Source organism: Propithecus coquereli, unplaced genomic scaffold (genome assembly GCF_000956105.1).
Source record: "Propithecus coquereli isolate 6110/MARCELLA unplaced genomic scaffold, Pcoq_1.0 Scaffold363, whole genome shotgun sequence".
Classification (NCBI taxonomy): domain Eukaryota; kingdom Metazoa; phylum Chordata; class Mammalia; order Primates; family Indriidae; genus Propithecus; species Propithecus coquereli.
Genome location: NW_012149319.1, coordinates 1,078,407 through 1,085,234, shown reverse-complemented (window position 1 = coordinate 1,085,234; position 6,828 = coordinate 1,078,407).

The following is a 6,828-nucleotide window of genomic DNA, read 5'->3' as shown; positions in this document are numbered from 1 at the left end:
AAAACGGTTTTTAAATTTCACAGTCCATTTAAGTCCACATAACAGGGAGCTTTTATATCTTTGCTTATGTATAAAAGGTAGGATCAGGCGTCCAGGCACAACCTAACTGGACCCTCAGCTTTGGATATCAAAAGGTCACAATTATTGCATAATGACTGCAGTTAATGAGATATTTTACTCTTGAAAAATACTGAGAGTGATGGTAAATGTTTTTACTGCAAAAATGATGCCTATGTGAGTTAATGCACAGATTTACCTATTCCACAATGTATAAACAGTCGAGCGTCATGTAAAGACAGGTATACATTCAAAGAAATGCATCATAGGCAATGTCGTCATTGTGCCAACATCATAGGGCTGCAGTCTTCAATCTTTTTGACAGCAGGGACCGGTTTCATGGAAGACAGTATTTCCAAGGACAGGGAGTGGGATGGAGGTCACCACCTCGGCTCCACCTCAGAGCGCGCAACCTGGATCCCTTGCATGAGCAGTTTTCAGTAGGGTTTGTACTCCTGCGAAGGTCTGATGCCACGATGCTGCTGCTGAACTGATGGAGGGTGGGGCTCATGCAGCAGTGACGGGCAGCAGAGCGTTTGTGGGTGAAGGTGGGGCTTTGCTCGCTTGCCCGCGCTCGCCTCTCGCTGTGCGGCCCAGTTGCTGGAGGAGGCGCCCCCGGGGTTGGGGACCATAGTCATAGGGTATATTTACACAAATCTGACTGGTAGAGCTTACTACTCATCTAAGCTATATGGTATAGCGCAGGGATCCCCAACCTATGGTGAGTTGTGTAACTATTTCATTATATATTACAACATAATAATAGAAATAAAGTGCACAATAAATGTAATGCACTTGAATCATCCCCAAACCATCTCCCCGCTTGCCGTCCATGGGAAAATTATCTTCCACGAAAATGGTCTCCGGTGCCTAAAAGATTGGGGACCGCTGGATTCATACATAGTCTATCGCTCCTAGGCTAGAAACCTGTACAACATGTTATTTTGCTGAATTATAATAGGCAATTGTAACACAATGATAAATATTTGTGTATCTAAACATATCAAAACATAGAAAAGGTACAGGAAAAATACTGTAAATACATTAGAGTCTGCCACCACGATGTGTTTCGAATAACTTCAAGACTATGAGACAGAAATGGATCAAATAAATAGATCCATGTACAAGTTATGGGATTGGGGATATTTTTCCTTTTTTTCATATTTCATATTTTCTGTTATATGATTATGTTATTTTTCCAATGAAAAGTGATTTGATTTTAACCAAAAGAGAAAATGCAATATCTTCATTCTACCAAAAAGCAATTCTTTCAAAAATTCCTACTGATCCATAAATTATAAATCTTTAGAGTGATTTTTTCCCAATTAAACTTCAATATTAATATTTCCTTTCAACTTCCTTGGGGCTACTTTATTCTGATTCTCCAAACTTCCTCATCATGGCTAGTGCATTTCTGTCTTTGACATTCTTGGTTTAGGTATCAATCAAGGCTGTATTCCTGACCATTCACTCTTTTCTCCCTATTTATTTGTAGAAATCACATTCTCTCCCTCTGCTTCAACCATCGTGTCGATATAAATTATACTTATACTATTCCCTCTAGAAACTATATCTATCTGAAATCCCAGGCCTTTTTAATTGTTATATCAGTGTGGATTTTTTTTAAGTTCAATATGAGGGCTGGACACTTGTACCTTGTATCTTTTTATCATGTCAAACTCAACAAAATAAAATGGAAGTCAAAATTTCTATCATATTAGTTTTTACTCCCAAATTATTTCTTTTATGTTAATGATGCATTCTCACTCACATTCTTTTATGCATTTAATCATTTTCACATGGTATTCTGTCTTATTTTATTCTACTATTTTATGCCTGGAGCCAACCTATTATGGAGGATACAAAAACAAATGAAATTTGAGCCTTGCCTTAAGGAGTAATTTAACAACTAACCAGACCTATAATGCTAAACGATAAATTCTATAAAAACATGCTAAGGAAACACATATAAGTCTAACAGGAAACAAATTTGATGTGTTGGAAGATGGCTCTAAACTCAAACTGAGTGGGTGTTAGAAGAGAGGACTACTGAATTTGATCTTGAATTTAATTTGTCAGGAAAAAGGGGTATGGGAAAAGAAAGAGAGCTTCCTTGTCAGAAGGAATAATATTTATAAAGGCATGAAGTCACCTAAGCATAAATCATTCTTGATTTGATTCCTTTTCTAACCTTCTATCCCACAATTAATTTGTCACAGAGTCCTTTACTCCAACTTCAGAAAGTTCCTCTTACCTTTTCCATTTTCTTTACTATTTTGGTTTAGACTTCTAGTAAGTCTTATCTGGACTCATCTCTTGGATTCCTAACAGATCTTCCTGCCTTTTCTCTCTTCAGATGCCAACCCATCCTACTCCCCAAAGTCAAATAACTTTAATTATGTTAGAAACTAACTGAATTTGTTCTTGAAGTTTTAATTAGAGCTTGTCATTACTCTAGTTCAAGAATCATTGGATGTTTGAGTCATTCTCTAAATATTAAAAAGATAAGAAAACTAAAACTTGGTACATTACAAAAGTAATATAATTTATTGTGGAAGTGAGAAATACATAGATAGACATGTACAGAGAGAGAGGGGGAGAGAGAACAGAAGGCTACATGATAAAGTAAAATAAAGAAAAAATTATTTCAGAGAATTGATCAAAAGTCTTAGAAAAAGACTACCATTTGAAGGAGATCTGATGATTGGGTGAAGGAGAAATAAGAAAAATAAAACCTGGATAGAGGCAAAAACACATAAAATATCAGTCATAAATTGCTTATACACAAGATATTTGGGAATGGTAAGTGGCCTGCTTCTGCTAGAAAAAATATGTGCAAATATGAATGGTTGAAAATAATTCTTCAGAGCTCTTAGAGTGAATGCTGAGCTTCTCAACTTAAAATGCAAGGTTTTCACAGTGGTTTCAGTGACCTTTCAGTTATCTCCTTCTACTTCTCTTTATAACTTATTTGTATTAGTCAAGGCTCTCCAAAGAAACAGAATCAATAGGATGCATATATAGAGAGAGGGATATTTATTTGAAGTAATTGGCTGGAATGATTACAAAGGCTGGAAAGTCTCAAATCTGCAAGATGGGCTAACAGGCTGGAAATGCAGGGAAGAGCTAACTTTGCAGTTCAAGTCAGAAGGCTAAAATGCTAGAGATCTAGTGCAGGTAAGCTTGGGCTGCCACAACAAAATACCATAAACTGGGTGACTTCAATAACAGAAATTTATTTTGTCACAGTTCTGAAGGCTAGGTATTTTCATACATAGTAGACAAAATAAAATTGAAACAATCTACTTTTGTGAGAAAACCATTTTCTGTACGTATTGAGAACCCCAAAATTTCGCATAAACTTTTACTTACTAATATAATCAATGACCTAGTTATAACTTATTTTCGCAATAACAAATTTTGTTAGTGGTAATAGTCTACTCAATAGAATATTATGCAATTTTTGATACCATGTTTAAAAACAAATGAACATCCTCATATTATCACAGTATGAGAAAAACACCAGGATGAAAACTGTACATCCATTAATTTCTCTATAGTTAATAGAAATAGACAGCTATAGATATAAAATTTTATATTCTTATAATTATGTCATTGGACTCTTTCGATGTCATCATCAGAAATTACTCATCCACCCAAATGATTTTCGATATTTTTCTGAGAGTTTCTCAGGATGACAAATGCTTAGAACAGTTCCCACAATTTCTTTCTCCAAGGTCTCTCCTCATGCTGACTATTGCAAATGTTGCTAATGAGGTCATCTATCTGCTGGACTCAACTAAACTGGCTGGTGACTGCCACTGCTACCATCACTCTGGCCTCGAGGAGGACAACAATAGCATTTTTATGATCTGTTCCAAAAGAACACACAGGACTTTTCTTTGAACTGAATGACTTACAACTATTTTTTCACTAAAGTCAGACTAATCTTTCCCTACCAACAGAAATATTCCACACCTGCATACCTTAGACTACAGAATGAACATTTACCTGCCCATAAAGAGAGGACAGTGTATTGTTTCTATTAAATTCAGATGAGTATTTATCACCTGCTAATTAATAAATATTATTTTAACTAACGCGCTCAGATAATATTCTGCAAAGCACTCAGAGACAGAGAAATAAAGATTATGCGGTCTCCTGTCTTTAAAGAATTAAAAAGACAAGATTGACATACAATTGAACCTAGAAAAGATGAAAACAGTATATAATTAGTTGCTAAATTGCATGGTATAGAACATAACGGTGATAAAAGAGGTTAGGCAGGATAGTTTCTAAGGTTCTTCACAGCCTTTACGTGTTGGGCTCCTGCCACTGTTGTACAGACATTTCAAAAGAAAAAAATGACTTACGTAGTTTCAGCACTGTGTGCTAATGGAACCATCATTTTCTAAATCTGTTTCAAAATGGACCTGCGCTGTGAACTCTCTATTTTCATTACAGTGATGGTTATGGAAATACGATTGATTATCCCCATCTTTTACTAAACAATGTGCAGAATCCATGGTGGTTCTGATCATGTGTTAATGTAATGCCCATTATCTCATATAATACTACCAACAATCTTGTAAGGTGAGAATTATTATCCATATTTCACAGATGTTGAAAATGAGCCCAGGGAGTTAAAGTAATTCGCCTGATCACATTGTTAGTGACACACAAAACTGGTATAAGTGCTAGAATATTCAGTAAGTGCCAGAAAATACAAAGCTGGGGTGTAGGCTGGGGGTTGTTGAAAGGGATAGTGGTGAAAGTTTGTTCTCAAATAGAAAACATTTTTTGGAGGGTAGGATAAGTGTACTAAGAAGAAATCTTGAGCTTGGAGAAGCAGAACATAAATGTTTAATACTAAATTTTAAGGAAGGAAAAACATAATAAGATGAAATTGTGTTGAGGAAACAAACCATGATAGAGAATAAGTTGACCGAGAAACTACAGGGATAATAACATAACAGAGAGGATAACTCATTCAGTATCTGGCCACATCTTATCTCTTCATCCCCATTTCTTACCACTTCTCTTTCCAGATACTGTAGCCAAAATGAGCATTTTTACATGTCCTGCAAATTATGAATTTCCTCTTGACACTGAGTCTTTGTGTCTGCTTTTTTTTGTACAATCCCTATCCTAGTCATAGCTTTGGATAGTGCATTTCTATCATGAAAGGACTATTGCCATTGAGAAAGAAAATCAGACTAAAGGAAAGAATTCTTGGAAATTTAGAATATGATTACAGAAATTAAAAAATATAATAAGCAGTGTAATGTTAATGTTTACACTTATAACCACTAGTCCATGCTGATTCAAAAAAAAAAAAGAATATTTTTGAGAAAAATATGAATTTCCAGACTGAAAGAACTACTGAGTATGCAGTGGATTCTGGAAATTTACACTGGGAAAAATGAGAAGACTCTAAAAGCCCCAGAGAGAGAAAGAGAGTTAAAAATATAATATACAAAGACATATGGATGGCAAAAATACAAGGTTTCTGATCTGCTAGAAATCAGTGAAATAATGCCTTCAAAATACTGAAAGAAAATGACTTGCAGCTTAAAATTTTCTATCTCTATAACTATCAATCTAGTGGGAGACCATAGCAAAACATTTTCAATTGAGGCTGGGAGTAGTGATTCATGCCTGTAATCCCTGCACTTTGCGAGGCTGAGGCGGGAGGATTGCTTGAGCCCAGGAGTTCAAGACCAGCCTGGGCAGCATAGTGAGACCTCGTCTCTGTCTCTAATGTAACCTAAACATTTGTACCCCTGTAATATGCTGAAATAAAAAAAAAAGAAAAAAAAGAAAGAATGAATGAATGAGTGAATGAATAAATAAATAAATGAAATAAAAAAATTAGCCAGGCACAGTGGTATGTGCCTGTAGTCCTAGCTACTCAGGAGGCTGAGGCAGGAGGATCACTTGAGCCTGGGAGTTGAGGTTGTAGTGAGCTAAGATGGTGCAAATGCATTCCAGTCTGGGTGACATAGTGAGACCCTGTTTCAAAAAAATTTTTTTTTTCAATTAAGTGTTAAATTTAAAAAAATGATACAATGTGACTTTTATGAATATATAAAATAAGTTAATGATTTTATTTTGCTCATTCATTTAAAACCAGTTCAAAGGATAATTTTAATATACATTTGTATAATAGTAAAATGTTTGCATAATATGCAAAATTATTGTCCAATAGAGCATTATGAGTTGATGTTTGGGATCATTTGTCTTACAAGCAGAAATTAACTGTAGCTCTACCTACTAGACAAACTCATTTTCATTGCTATGGAAAAGACAATTTGAACAACTATTGGTTTTCTACGCTTTGATTTCAACCATTACAAAATTATAAAATAATTTAGTCAATGGAAAGACTTTCAAGGGAATACACCCCTATAACTCAGGAAATCCCTGAAGGCTTTGGTAAACACTGGTCAGCACTCCACTAAAACAATGCTGGGTACTCTTTTGCCCATTTTGAAGTCTGTGACATTTTTTTCCTGACATGAGAGAAGACTGACAAGTTTTATTAATAATTTGTAAGCACTGAGGAAGCTATTAAAAGACAATCTTCAACAAAACAAGGAGAAACCTGAGGATGAATGCTAAGGTTCTGGAGGACAGGTGATCCATCCACTTCCATTGCTCCATTACTTCAGGAGAGCAAAAATCTCTTAAGATGACAGCTAAGCATCAACCATAGTGAATAACCATTCAGAAAAACAACATGCAAAATCTAAAAGTGCAATTTATATATTA